Genomic DNA, 15,555 nt, shown 5'->3' on the forward strand with positions numbered 1-15,555 from the left:
GCTGCAGCACTCACTGCATTCTGGAACTCTATGGAGGTGGTCTTTAATCCAGCAGCCCAGAAACAGTAAATGGAGATAGGAGAGACACCTCAAAACAAGCACCATTTCTTTGTGAATAGACATCGTCCCCACCCCTAAAGTAAGCTTTAAGCATCACTTCTGAGGCAAGTAGGGATAAGGGTTCTGTTGAGATCTGCTTTAGCTACCTGAGTTAAAGGCTCCTTCCAGCTTTTTATTTCCATCTCAGTCATCTGCTAGTGGTCCCATTTGCAGCAAGGAACCACCAGAAGGAGCAGTTCAGAGATCACTTTCCTGATAGCACTAAAAATTCCTCACACATGACAGATGTAAGTTCATCTCTCTCAGCAAGTAGGGTCATTTGAGCCTAAACAGGCTTTCTACCTCATCTGAATACACCTAAGTTATTGGAAAACCAGAAACACTCTTCTTGCTCTTTATCCATGGATGTGGGTATGTGAGGACTGCTGCTACACTGGGCTAGGTTAGAAACTTGTGTTTTGCTTGTTACCCCATGTGATGTGCAGCCACAAGATTCAGGGATCTTCCCATCACTTTCACTGTTTCACTGGTTTTTCATATGCTGGGTACCACAAATGTATGGACTTGACAGACTCTTGCAATAGGAAGCTGAGCTATCAATGTCTTCAGTCATCCACTGGTTTAAGAACATGGGATCTTAAGATTAATATCTTTGTCATGTGTATCAGAGAATCTGATAGTTTTACATCTTGGCACATGTGCCATTTTGGAAATTAACTTGTGGATGGTCTAAATCTTACTGAAAGTCTTTGGGGTTTGTTTTCCCAAATGCTTCAGCCGTATTTAAATATACTCTAGACTTCTAAATCGCGTTGGCATGTCTAAAAATTTTGCTGAGAAGATCTGTGAAATATATGATGTGTATTTAAAAATGGCAATGTGAAAGTTTGCTGAAGCTATAAATCTGTCCAAGTTTCAGAAGCTAAGAACATTGTTATTGACTAGCTAGGCAGAGTAAGATTTAAATGCCAACTTTCCTCAAAAAGAATTCAAGACACCTTAAAATCCAGCTATTTACAATTAATTCCACATAAGTTCTGTTAAGAATAAAGCTGGAAAGAAGACAAATCCTATATATGGGTCACTATTTGCTTGCAGCTTTTTTCAGAATGAGAATGCTGGTTTTCACATGTAGCATTAAATGTGAACAAATATATTGATCATAGGACTGCAGCATAACCAGAAGAATATGCTGATTTCCCCTGTGGAGAGGAGTTAGCTAGTACTGCAGAATTCCTTCTCTTAGCCTAAAGATATGACCAATCTCTTCTTGGCAGCAATACTGTTAACCATCAAATGAATCCATTGCTCAAGGAGATCACTTGGATTCAGAGAAGTCCCAGAAGGAATCATGCAGCTTGAAGGCAGATGCTTGCAGCTTCAGAGCTCAAAGAGAAAAGCTGATATTGGTCAGTCCTCACAAACATGGTGTACAGTATTTATTTATGGAACAGCCAGATATTTCTGTATCACCACTCTCGCAACTAACGACAGATTCCACCCATACAGGCACGAATGGTCTAAGAAAACACTTCATGGTACATGGAGAATTGAACACAGTTATCTTAGCAGAGATCTCAGAAGGTCATAAATACAAACCAAGGTTCATAAAATAGAATTTAAATACTCCAAGCAGTAATAACATTTCTTTTTCACTATCATAATAATCATTTCCTATAGCTGAGCATTTTACTTCTCTTTGTTTTGTACCCTGGAATTTTCAATTTCTAACCCCACCCTCCTTATTCTCCTCCCCTGGTGTGTAATGCTCTACATTCAATCTGGTTTAGTTCGTTTTAACTATGTGGAAAGTCTGTAGAATTCCTTAATTTAATTGCTTTGCTGATGCAGCAGCCCAGGAATAATGGACTTTTACTTAGTTGAGCTGAAAGGTACAGTCTGCTTCCATCAGACAGTCAGTTCCCATTCTCCTCTTGCTGGTATCAGGCACTTGTCAGCATAATCTCATTGGTCTGACTTTCTTCTGCTTTACACAGATGCGAATTACTATTTCTCAAGAGGAAAAATAAAAAACAACACAACCCTAACAAATTACTTATTTGTCCTACATTAAAGAGGTTTTCAGGGATGCAGGCCATCACTGTTACAACGTCTATGTACAGCAAAAAACCAAACAAACAAAGAAACAAAATACTCTTCAGAACACCAAAATATTTTGTTTTGAGATTTCCACAATAGCACATTATTTTCTGGGAGGCAACATTTAAAGAAATAGGTGCTAATAACAAACATGAAGCAGGTTTCCCCAGTTTTTGCATATATCTCAGATAGTGGAATATTCAGTGTAGAGAAGGTCCATACCAAACTGCTTCTTACCTGGCTTGGAGTACAGATAGGACCTCTCTGAATCTCTGCTTACACCACTCAAGCCTAAAAGTCATTTGAGTCTTTGCTACTTAGACAAGCAGGTACTCTATTGCAAGCCAAGAGAAAAACTGTTTGGCATAAAATGGCATCTCAGTTCCTTTATTCAATCTAAGATTTTTTAATTTTATTTTCTTTATCTTACTTTTTTAGAGAATGACTTAGCTAGCCAACTCTTTGCACAATTCTAATTAGGACTAACTACAGGGAAGCCAGAGGGCAGAAAGAAACATGTTAAGTAAATTCAGAGAAGTTATCCCTGCTTGACACTGACATAAGTGAGAAGGAAATCAGGCACTCTGCACTTAACACTTCTGTCATCTGCAAACACATATTAAAAAAATAAACTACAAATAGGTAGATCCCCTGTTTCTGTAACTCAGCAAATCACTGAGCTTTGCAAATTTGAAAAACCTGTGGTTCTGTCGCAGCTCTACTCCAGTTAGGACCATGGTATTTGGGATTGTTTTTCACTTTTGATTGATTCCTTCTAGGAGGTGATGGGCTACACACGTGCACGCAGAGCATTCTCTCACAACTGCCCTGCTTCTGGGTAAACCACCAGCATGTTTCACCTCATCCTTCCATTAATTTCTAATAAATGTTATATACTGATGGGTTTGAAACCCTAGATAAAATATCAAGTGTAACAATGTTTGCTTATCTTTTTTATTCAATGCTTATTCTAAAAAGCATTGGTGTTATTTTGTTCTCTTTCTTACATTATTTCAGTTGTTTTCAATTAAATCACTAGGTGTAAGGGTATAAAATATGCACATAGAGCTTTTCTAAATGAAACTTTCACTTTAGTCTTAAAGTATCTCTTTCTCTGCAGAACCCATCACGTATGCAGATGATTTATAGGTCATCCGTGACTTTAAAAAGATTTATATGAGAACTATATATGAACTATCTTCTTAATAACAAGTAACAAAAAGGATTATAAACCAAATTCTCAAACATAAGTAGTCATCCTTTGTAATTCACTTCCACTGCCCTGGCTGGGTAAGCACAAGACAGATTCTTCCCTGTACCCAGTTCCTGCTCAGTGCAGGAAAAGAGAGAAGTCACATCCCTCTGCCTGAACTGATTGCTCAGTATGAACTAACACCAGCAGACTCTTAAACCAGCTAAAAGCATGGCAAAGATCTGCATTGTGCTCATCTCTTACCTCCACCTCTCCCGGCAAATTGCGAGGGCAGGAAGCCACTGGTGTATCTATGCCAGCTGAAAACTGGCCATGATGTGAGAATCCCTTACAGGTCAGCAAGGATCCGAATCCATCTGGGCCCCTGCATTTCAGCAAGGAAATGTCTGCAGAGCTTTATGAGCCAGGGTGTTCAGTTCAGCACTTGTGTTTGTTGTAACATTTGCCCTCTGGGCTGCAACCTGTTCCACAGGGGGTTTCAGTCCCCTTTAAACCATATGAAGTTTAACAAGGGTTAGTGCTGGATTCTGCACCTGGGACAGGGAAACCATGGATATACGGACAGAATCAGCCGGGCAAGAGAGGGGATTGCCCTGCTCTCTTCTGCTCTGCTCTGCTCTGAGCTGGGGCAGCCTCACCTCGAGTCCTGTGGGCAGTTTTGGGCACCACAACATAAAAAAGACATTGAGCTATTAGAGAGTGTCCAAAGGAAGGCCACAAAGATGGTGAAGAGTCTGGAAGGGAATCTTTATGAGGAGTGGCTTAGATCAGCCAGGTTAATTTCATAGACCTTTGCTGCTTTTCCTTTCCTCCTCAATTTCCCTGTAGATTCCTTGCACACTCCTCTTTTTAAAAGTTTGCAAGCTCTTGCTAGAGTAACAATAAATAATGGGTGTAAAAAGAAAAACAGACATAGTTCATTTGTAGTTCAAAAACATAACCAGGTAATTAAGTGTGGAGTTGTAGTTTAACCCCCATTACAACTAAGTACCATGTAGCCACTCACCTTGCTCTCCACTGGTTCCTCAGTGGGATGGTGAGGAAAATAAAAAAAAAGGTAGAATTCATGAGTTGAGATAAAAAATTATTAAAATTATTTTAAAATTAAAATAAAGACAAATGTAATTGTTATAATGATAATGACAATTGTAATGAAGAAAAGAACAAGTGATCCACGATAGAACTACTTACCATGAACTAGTCAATGCTCAGCCCACCCAAGAGCAGAAATTGTCATTTTCTGGCCAATTCCCCCAGCTTCCATACTAACCACGGTGTTGTATAGTATGGAATATCATTCTGGCCAGTTCCAGTCACCTGCCCTGGCCATGCTCCCTCCTGTTTCTTGTACATCTGGTCACTGGCAGAGCATGGGAAAATGAAAAGCCCTTGATTTAGCACTATTGAGCAACAACTAAAGCATCAGTGTGTTATCAACATCATTTTCACACTACATCCAAAATACTGCACTGGACCAAGTACTAAGAAAAAAAAAACTCTACCCCAGCTGAAACCAGGACAGGTAAAGGCACTTCATCAAGACAGAGCACTGGGAAGTGAAGCAGCTCATCCCTCCCAAGAACCATTTGGATGTGCACATCATCCAAATGCCTGTTACATTTGCTGAAAGGTAGGAAAGTCAGATTTCAGAAAGGAAGAGGATGAATATGTTTACTTTGTTCTTATCACTGTTATGGTTTGTTCTGCATCAACAATAATCCTTTATTGCCTTTTTATTCCAGATGCAATAAACTTTTTTTTATGAGAGATTAGTACTACAACTTTGTTTCTGCATTTCATCAGCCAAAGCAGCTGTTCATTATTTTGTGTATTTCAAAGCAGCAGAGATTATCACTAAAACAGACATCAAAACTTGTGGTGGGGTGAGTAAACATTTTAGCTGTGGGAAAACAGATTCATTTGCTCTCTTAAAATATTGTAAAATGTTCAAATATTTCTTTGATAAATGTGCTGTTTTGATGGTGTTCCCTGTCAATTCAGTTTAGTGCATAGGCAGTAATTACTATGCTTCTTCTGGTCTGGGAGGTGTTAGAGGCTTGCAGGAAAACCCAGGTGTTGGTTTTATTAGAAATTAAGACTCTTGCTATTGAGAACACTGTACTAGGACTCTGAAATCCAGGTTTTATTCCTGTATTCATGTGTTATTTTGCATGAGTCACACAGGTCCAGCTACTTCAGACCCAATGATCTTACAGGTCTATTCCAACCTCAATGATTATATGATTTAAATATATTGAGGAATTAAAGGAATTTGGGTGAATCTAAAGTTTGTTCCATATATCCCCCAAAATAAGATAACACATTTATTTAAGAGTTAGCTGCAAACTTTCACATGAAAATCAGCATCTTTTACTTGTTGAAATACCACAATCTCTCATATAAGAAAGCTAATTAAATGAATATGATGAAAACTGGGTTTGAAATCTGTTCATCTGTTCATTTCCAGGGAAGTGTTTATATACTGAGACAGTTATTTGTCTTCCTGCCCATTATATTAAAGAACATAAATTAATAAAAATGCAATTTGCTATCAGATGTGGCCAGAGAGTGAAAACAAAGCCCTACTCCATAAATGGTTTCCAAAGTTAAGGGTCTGATGTGCTTTGGTTCCAGTATTCACTGAGGTCACAGATCCCCAAACGAGAGGGGTCTGTTCATTTCCAATTCATGAAATCTGAAAGTGCAGTTGAAAAGCACTTTCTTAGAAATTGTATTGATTGGAGACAATCTTCTTGCTTTCAAATCTTGTGATCATCCAATTAAGTGCAGGAACTGTGTTCACTGTTACAACAGAAGCCCTGTTGCCTGCTCATGCTGTGCTGCCTGCATATGTATATAAAAAGAGAAAGATAATTTCTATCCTGCTCATTTTCTAAAGACTAAGATCAGCTAAAACCAGCTGTTAGACTGAGAAAATAAGGGCAAATCAGACTGATAAAGATAGACACCTTGTGAGATGTTCAATTGTGCATGTATATAGACATCTGAAGTACATAAGCTTGAATAAAATCAAGGAAGTAAAAGTACTTCAAGCTAGTAGACTTGAACACCTTGCTGGAACATATACTTAGGGGTTTAAATCTTTCTGAAGTTCTGGTCCAAGACCAGGTTTGCAACAGAACAAGGATTGTATCACTCATATCACATCAAGCATCTTACCCATAGGACTATCAAGCATAATATTTTGTTAAAGGGTATTGTGAAAGTGTCATGGACAAAAGGAAAAAATAAATTCTTGCTACAATGCAAATCCTCACTGATCACTTTCCTGAGTCAGAAAGTCTAGAAGAAGCTATTCAGAAAACTTGGCAACATTCACTTGAGCTTTCCTTGCTCCCAGCAGCTTGGGATCAGAAATACTCTCTTTGGTAGATTTTCACCTATCATCTTCCTTGTCCCTGGCCCTAATCTGCCAGCAGAGGGACAGGGATAACACATCTGAGCAACCAGCCCTTCTGGCAGCAAGGTGTAATGAGGTGAAATCAATTGAGTTTAACACACATCTATTTTTCTTCTCCTGCTTATAGAGTGAGGCAGCTGAGTTTGCAGGCATCCCCATGCCAGCACATGGCTGGAAGATAAGCAGAAAGTCCCTGCTGAGGACTTTTTTTGTTCTGGCATAACTGACCTCCAAGGATAGGGAATCTCATCATATGGAACATTACAAGTCCATTTGGGGAACGTATCACCTGGACAAAATAGCCTTGGGGGCTGCCTATCTTTCTGTCTCTTCATTCTTGGAGGTCATCAATTAAATGCAGACTTCTACACTTGTCTCTGAATAATATATTAGGACTGGTTTTAAAATATATGAGCATATCTATTCATGAGGGGGTTGAAATTTGGACCATGTAAATTATGAAATCTCAATATTATTTCCTCTCTTAACTCATTGCTTTATCTCTGAGCAGATTTCATGGCACAGTTCCTTTCAGAGTTCTTTAATTTACATTCCATGAGAAGAATGCATCCTTCTATTCAGTGCATCCTCTAGGTTCAGTGTACCTTGAAAAGCCCAGTCTGTCCAAGCACACAATTCACTTCTCACCATGGTAATGTATTTGTTTATTTAAGTGCAATTTAAAGTCTGCCTCCTCCTGGAATCACCAGGTTAGCTTTATCTGAAAAAAATTGTAAGCTTGCAATGAAGTATTAGTAGCTACCCTGTAGTTAATATAATTTCATCAATGCAGGGACTGACAGGAATGCTTCTCTTCCAATATCATTCTTCTTTCCTCTTTTTTTTTAATTTAGTTTTTAAAAATCATTAATTCAGAATCTCATATCTGAATAATCCCTGGTGCATAGGATGCTAATTCAAAAATACCACAAATTGAACTTTTTTTGTCCATTTATTGGTTGGCTTGTTGCATAACAAGAAAACTGATAAGTTTAATTACTTTTATGAAAATGAAAGGTAACTATAATAATTTTGCTAAATTGTTAATAGTAGTGCCATTTCAAACTAAACTAAAACATACCACAGGCTAAGTGACATGCTTGGTAGGGAGCATATCAAGCAGTGGAAGAGAATTCATATTTACTAGGACAACATTAGCATTTTATGGTACAGAGATTGATTACCCCACCCTCATTCGTTTGTTTCTCACCTGCCATGCATTTCTCCTTTAGGGTCTTGCATAATTCCCTATTTCACAACAGCAATAATAATTATTTGATTCAATGATAGATTATGTAGTCTGAATGTAATCAAGAGCTGGTAGCAATTACATTCAAATTTAAAGACTTTCAAAAGGATGTTTACATGGTAGATTTCAAATTATATGGATTAAATGTCATGGGTCTCATCCATGAAGACAGAGAGAGGGATTCTTCTTTGTGTTTTGACTCTGTAAGGAATCCACTATCATTCATATCATGTGCATTTTATGGATGAATTATTAACCAAGCTTCTCCCTTGTTAATACCACAAATTTCTTTTGCCCTCATTAACACTGTCCAGGTGCAATTTAGGAAGTAATTTTGCCTAGGGTATACTCCCACAGAAATGTAACTTACTTGTTAATTAATTCAATTCAATTAATTGGCTTAAGGGTTATTTTTGACGTCACATCAGTAGAAGTCAGAGGGAAATTCACCCCAGAAACTTCACTTGGAACATGATCTGTCACCAAAAACTCCATTTCTCCTCCACAACAGGTCTAATTTACACAACAGATCAAGGGAAGGGGGAATCAAAAGCATCATATTGCAGCCTAAAATAAATTTGAAGGCCATCTTGAATTTGGGTCATGAGGAGCAGTTGGGCTTTTAACTGTCTCTGAACATTTTTAATGGCACGACTATTCTTAGTCACTGCATGATTTAATTTAGTGCTTAGGGAACTTAAGGTTGAAAGATACAGATGCAGTCCTTGTCTTCTTGTTACATTTGAAGTAAGTGATCTAGATAAGCTTTGGGCATTTCCCCATCAACTAAACTGGCATGACTTTATTGATTTTGACCAAAGGCATAACACTTTATATAGCTGAAGATGAAGCCAAGAGTTAGGCCTTAGATAGAAAGAGATGGATAAGATCTTTTCCCCTTTGCTTGCCTGAGATTGTTTTGAGCAACATTCCAAAAGCAAAGCAAAAGCATCTTCCCCTTCCATCACTAAGGGGACTGCAAAAGTTAATTTTTGTATTTATATAATGGTTCTAACTTGTAGAGAGATGCACTAGGATTCCTCTTGACTAAGTTCAAGGTGAGGGGTATCTGCAGGATAAAGTGAAAATCAGCTCTCTGAACCAAAAAATCTGTAGTATTCTGACTGGCTTCTAGCTGCAGCTCCAGAGAGCTGTGGGCCTCTGGTAATTCCTATGTATTGCAGATAGGCAGGTAACTCAGATGCTCTGGGGCATCTCAAAAGTCACTCCATGCCTTCATTTAGGCGGCTGACACCCCAGGTGCCTACATTAAGAACACTTATCTAATCTCCCCTCCCAGACAAAGGAGATCAAATCAAAATAGTTCATAAAGTCTAGGAAATGAGTTCTCCCATCATTAAGTTCTGCAAGAGGTCAGAAAAACACCACTCAGGAGCTCACCTCCTCCCTATAAACAGACTGCACAATCAGGGGTAGCCATCCATGCTGGAAGCACTGAAAGCTCCCATTCTTCCAGCCTGGGATGCTGCTGACTGTGAGTGCAGCAGAAACAGCCTCTGGTAGAACAGTTCATCTCAAGAGTGAAGGAACAGATGCAGGTTCATTCTGATGAATCTTTGAAAAATGACACTTCAGGCTTTGGCATAAAACTCAGGAAATAAGGGTTCAGGTACTGGCTTTGTCAGAGACTTCCTATGAAACCTCATGTACAGAATACGGGATTATTCATACACAAAACTTTAGAGTTGAAAGTGTCGAGAAATAATTTTACAGATAAAGTGGTGTGCTGTTTTTTGAGCAAAGTCTTTCTTCTGTCAAGGCCCATGAGGAACAGCTGCCACTAACCATAAACGAAGCAGGGGAAAGGACAAAGTAGAAATGTGTTGCAATTTGAGCTAACGCAGTTTGTGGTCCCAGACTAAGTCAAGTTGGTGTGGCCTCTCCATTCCAGCATCAGGATCAAAAAAAGGTCTTAAGATAAGGTGAATGAGTACAGTAGCCTCCTCTTTGTCTTCTTTGTTGATTAGATATAATTTTTAAGTTGCTTGATTTGATTTAAACACAATAGTTCCTGTCTGCAAGCAGAAATAAGAAACAATAAACTTCTGAGGTCACTTTGGAGATTATTGTCTGCATACCAGGATGTTTCATGGTTGTACTTCCACTTGCCTTTCATACTAGAAATATTTGGGTCATTTAGTCTCCTTGGGATGCCATCTTGTACAACTTACCACCACACACAGTTGTGCCTAAAAGGATGAGTTAAAATTTTCTTACATGTGAAAACTAAAAACAGGCTGCTTCAGTGCAGCAGCACATAAAGACCGTTTACTTACAAAATACCTAAATGTTATATATCCTTTGACAGTCTGTTTAGCCTCTGGGACAGATCTAGGAAAATGTTTACCTGCTTGCATTTCCTCTGAGAGAAATAGAAATCAGGCATGCAAATACTTTGATGTATCCATCACTGTGTTTGATCCACTAGTTTATATAAGAGAGCCTTTTCTTTACAGTCCTTCTATCTTTTGTACTCCTTACAGGGAAGCCTGAAAATCTATATTTTCAGGCAATCCAAGGGGATTTGAACCACAAGCATTCAAGGCTTAAGTTTAAAATACCAGACCTTGAAGGCAAGCTGCAAAATTCTAGGTCAAATTGGATCATCTTTGGACAGACAAGGAAGGAAAGAGGACACCAAGGTCCAAGACATCTAACCAGGCACTGAAATATAGTGGCATCTGAAAATCCAGCAGCTACTCTGAGTGTCAAAGATTTCTGTGCAGTTCTCAGAGCAAGGAAGGTGACTCTGAAGAAATTGGAAATACCACATGGAATCCTAGAATGGTGTGGGCTGGAAGGGGCCTTAAAGATCCTCTGGTTCCAACCCCCTGCCTTGGGCAGTGACACCTTCCACTAGCCCAGGTTCCTCAGAGCCCCATCCAGCCCGGCCTTGAACACTTCCAGGCATGGGTCTTCCACAATTTCTCTGGGCAATCCTGAACACAGCATAAATGAGCCCATTTCTAGAACGAGGGGTAGATCTGCCTGCCTCTGCAGGTCCCACCCACGCAGGAAGCACCAATGCATGTGAGTAACCCTGAAAATGTGAGCAGCCCCACAGAGTGACCCATACACAGGCATTTGGAGAAACAGACAATTGCTACAGGAGATGGGATCCATCTCTCCTAATCTTGCAGGACAGACATTTTCACCTGAGCTTCTTGCCTGAGGCTGCCTTTGGAAGCAATGGAGAGGAAAAGGCACCTTCAGAAGCCTCTTCACCTCATCCTTAGGTAGAGATATAGAAAGCAAGTTTCGGGTGAGTAGCTCACAAATATGCCTCCATTAAAAATATCTATCTTTAATCAGACGAATCCTGCCTATTCTCACAGTGTCCTCAAACAGAAGCTCACAACCCAGGGACCCAAGGGAAGACACACTTTGCACCTCTCAGCGGTGTGGGAGCTGCCATCTCGCTGTCTGCAGGATTTGCAGGTGCAGAGCAAACATGCCAGAAGCTCCCTGCAGCATCCATCAGGTGTAAAAAGCCCTGGAGAAATGGATTTGTGAAAGGTCACAGGCAAAGCAGATTTGGATCAGGCTTCACAGTTAAGGCAGGAAATGTTTATCAAGCAGATAATTATTTCATTGGTGCTTCCCCAAGAGGTGGAGGCTGGCTTATTCCACACTGTGCAGCAGCAGGTTCCAGACACATCCAAAATGAGGTGCAGTGAGAAGAGATTTTATGAATACCAGAGGAATTTGCATTAGATAACATTTGTATATCTTCAAAGCCTTAATTTCTGCTTGCAAATCTCATCCCCAAATCCCCAAAACACATGAAATTAATTTCATTTGAATAAGCCAAGGCCTTAAAAACTTAAATACTTAGAAGTCTCCTATACAAAAATAACAGGCTGCCCAGACCAGTGATGCAGCCACCATCCCTGGAGGTATTTAAAAGATGTGTAGATGTGGCTCTTGGGGACGTGGATTAGTGGAGGACTTGGCATTGCTGGGTTAATGGTTGCACTCCATGATCTTAGAGGTCTTTTCCAACCTAAGTGATTCTATGATTCTGTGGAATGGTAAATTTTATCACAGAGTTATACCGTTTTACCATGTTTATCATGGTAGCAACTTCCACATTAAAAACAGAAAGTATGAAATTGGAAGGATTTGTTTAGGGGAGCATGCATAAATAAACATAAATAGGGTAAAATGTGGTCGTGCTGGATCTCAGTTTTTCTATGTTTGAGACAAGTGTAATTCTGGGGGCAGAGAAATAAGTGAAGAATGCTTATTTAATAGAAAGTCACTTATTTTTGAGATGAGTTCAGGTTTATTTTGCAGTTTGCTGTATTAGGAGCATCTCAGAGATTTACAGTACTAGTGTCTGAGAGAAACTTATTAGGAAGCAGTGCAAGTGAAAGGCTGCTAAGTTCATTTTCCATGCAGCCACCTGCATTCTATCCCACTCATCTTTTATCACAGATATGTATTTTACATAGTTATTTGACAGAGTTTTAGCACTGTAAGAAATAACATAAGTAGAATCTATTCACAAAAATATGTTTTTGCTGAGAGAATGGCTGTTAGCAACATTAAAATTTGAACATGAATGTATCAGTCAGAGCAAAACAGTATACAAAAATATTTGCTGCTATTTCTCTAAGGCTAATAAGACAAAAATAAAATTTAAAAAGCATTCTATCTGTAGCTTTTATTTCCCATTTCACTGTTATTTCCTCACACTTGCTATAGAAATATATTCAGTCACATGGAAATAAATTTTAGATTTTAAAAATCCTAAAAAGACTTTTTTTTTTACATCTCCTTTTTTTTAATTAGACTTATAACTATACAATTCAACATTACAATGCAGACTTTTCAACTTGCTGCTGGCACAAAAGGATTAAATACATGACACCAACTAGGATGCCACTCTATAAATCAAGGTGATCCTGGCGTGTCCATTCCTGCAGTCCTCTGCTGCCCCGAGGCAAAAAAGCTGTAGAGATTTTCTTTATTCTTTCCTAATCCTCTCCATTTCAGTAGCTGACAGCGTTGGCAGCACTGCAGAGGAAGGGAACGGTTCCATGGCTGTGCTGTGGGAGCTGCAGGGCTGGGAACCACAGGGCTGCTGAGGTGTGACGTGAAGGGACCATGGGCATTGCCACAGAGAACCCTCTGCAGACCCCCCTGACCACTGCACCAGGTACATTCAGGGCTCAGACACAGACATCAATTACAGCATCTACAGAGGTGTTCATCTGGCCAAGTGTCCAGGGTGCATGCAAGACTCATTTTACAATTAGCAGAGGGAGACAGGCAGTTTAAGGATGTGAGTCATCTAACACCCTACATCTAAAAAGAGTTGTCAAAAATGGGTAAGATCTATTGCACACTCTAAATTAAAACAAAGAGGGGAAAAAATTGTTGTTTCACTCCATCGACTGTATAGTGATCCAAAAGCAGCCACTCTACCCTTTCCTGCCATGGATGTTTCACACTCCTGAGGTCTAATTTTCTGCACCACGACTCACAGCTGATGTGTCAACTGGTTTTCAGACCTTTTTCATTCTGTCTCAGTTGCTTGGATCATAATCTATGGCAAGTCAAATCTTTCCTTTGCCTGTCTCATCTTCTTCATCAGTAGCAGGTGTTTTTCTAAACTAGCAAATTCAGGAAGTTAAAGTTATTCTGACAGCCACCCTCTGAGCGTAGGGTTGTCTCAAGTACTTAGCAATATGTGTTTATATGTTAGATACAGGTAGCTGGTGTTTGTAATAAATCTGCCAGGCCTCTTGCAAGCACTTGGTGCCACTTTTCCTCTTTCTCTAGTTGAACCGTGTCAGCAAGGCCTGTTGAGTTGAAACCAGAGGGAAGTGTCTTTCCTTTGCAAATGTCCTCAAGCCTTTTTACTCTTTAGTATGCACATATTTCCTTTGGGGCTGCCTAGACTGAAGTAAAGAAAGTTAGTTGTAAGCTGTGAAACCACCTAAGCCAACTTCATTTTTTTGCTGTAGTGCAAAAAAGACATATATTGATCAGTCAGGTGTAATAGGTTAGACATTTCACTTCCCATTCTCCTGTTTTGCTCCCATAAAAGCAATTCAGGAAATATGAAACAGAGAGAGAAGAAAAAATGGGGGGTCTACTGCTAGGGTAATATCTCTGACTCTTTTAATGTTTAGAAGTATGACCAGAAAGGTGAGGAAGTCAGAAATGAAATTGCCAGTCCAAGAAATGAGAGTTCTTTTGAGCAGTGTCAGCAAAGTATTTCCCATTTACTTCTCTGCAAGACTTTCTACAGCAAGCCTTGACAGCCAGGTAAGAATTGATGAAGTAAACCTGTGTAGCTCGACTGATGGAAGAGGTAGCTGGAAGTGTACTTTGATATTCCACTAAACTGAACTTATGAGTCCTGGCATCTACCTCACACTTGTACAAGTCACTTCAGATGCCATCCAAATGGCCACAAATACCCATGTCTTCACAAACAGTTGGGAAGTTCATCTTCAGTATAGCTTATTTACATTATTCCCTCTTTTGCAGTCAATGGCCTATTGGTCTTAGAGATAGTTTTGCCAACTCTTAGGCAATTGCTTTATGATCTATAAAAGCTTCAGTGTCAGACATTAAACAGGAAGGAGTTTTGAGGCGAAATGTGCAAAAAAAAGCACAACTACAGATAGCAATTTTTTTTACTTTACTACCTCAGAAGAAAGATGCCAGAGTTACAGGGGCAATAAATAGCCCAGGTATAGAAAAAGCACTGAAGGATGTTAAGGCTATAACAGAAAACACAAATTATTTTTTTGCATCAGTGTTCACCATAGCCTTTCTTTACAGGTGACAGGTCTGAGGATCTGTCTCAAATCTAGCTGTCAAGAGCGAGTGTATATAAAAAAAAAGTGATTAAATGAACAATAAAAAACTTTGAGTCCCAAGTGATAAAGGGATTCAGATATGAAACTGCTGATCTGTGACCTGTAACCTCTTTCTTAATTCAGCCCTGTTACCAAAGGAGTAGAATAAGTCAGCTGTTGTTTAATAGTATTTTGTGGGTGATCTGGAGAAAAAGAGATGAATAAGTCTGTCTGTCATACGAGAAAATTGCTAAGAAAACTAGCAAGGAATGGCCTTTAAAATGTGTGGAAAAATCTGTTGGGAATAGTTTCTTGATATGGGGAAAGCTGTGCTGCTCATGGCTGCAGGAGCTCTTTGGGTCCTATAAGCAAGCAGATACAGGTGACCTGTATTTGGGTCTTTGCAACATTTCTGACAAATATCCTCATGAAAGAGTTTCAAGAAAACTTAGCAAAGACAAGAGCAGGTAGAAGGTGCCTGAAAATGAGGAAGCAAAGGGTAGGGATTTGTGCTCAGTTTTCATTACAAAGGAAGACCCCCTCTCACTGAGTTTCCCAAAAGTCTGTTCTGGGACTAATACTGATTAACATCGTCTGGAAAGATCTGGAAAATGGTTAACTAATGAGACATGAGACTGTTACTTATATAGAGAGATACTCAGAATAGTAAAAAGCC

The 15,555-nt window shown here is 39.3% G+C and overlaps 1 long non-coding RNA gene across 2 annotated transcripts in view; it reads right to left on the reverse strand.

Annotated features, from left to right (window-relative positions):
* LOC125324747 overlaps positions 1 to 15,555 on the reverse strand; it is a 77,228-nt gene that overhangs the window by 53,019 nt on the left and 8,654 nt on the right. The gene's annotated exons all lie outside the window — the stretch shown is intronic.

This window comes from Corvus hawaiiensis, chromosome 4 (genome assembly GCF_020740725.1).
Source record: "Corvus hawaiiensis isolate bCorHaw1 chromosome 4, bCorHaw1.pri.cur, whole genome shotgun sequence".
Classification (NCBI taxonomy): Eukaryota; Metazoa; Chordata; class Aves; order Passeriformes; family Corvidae; genus Corvus; species Corvus hawaiiensis.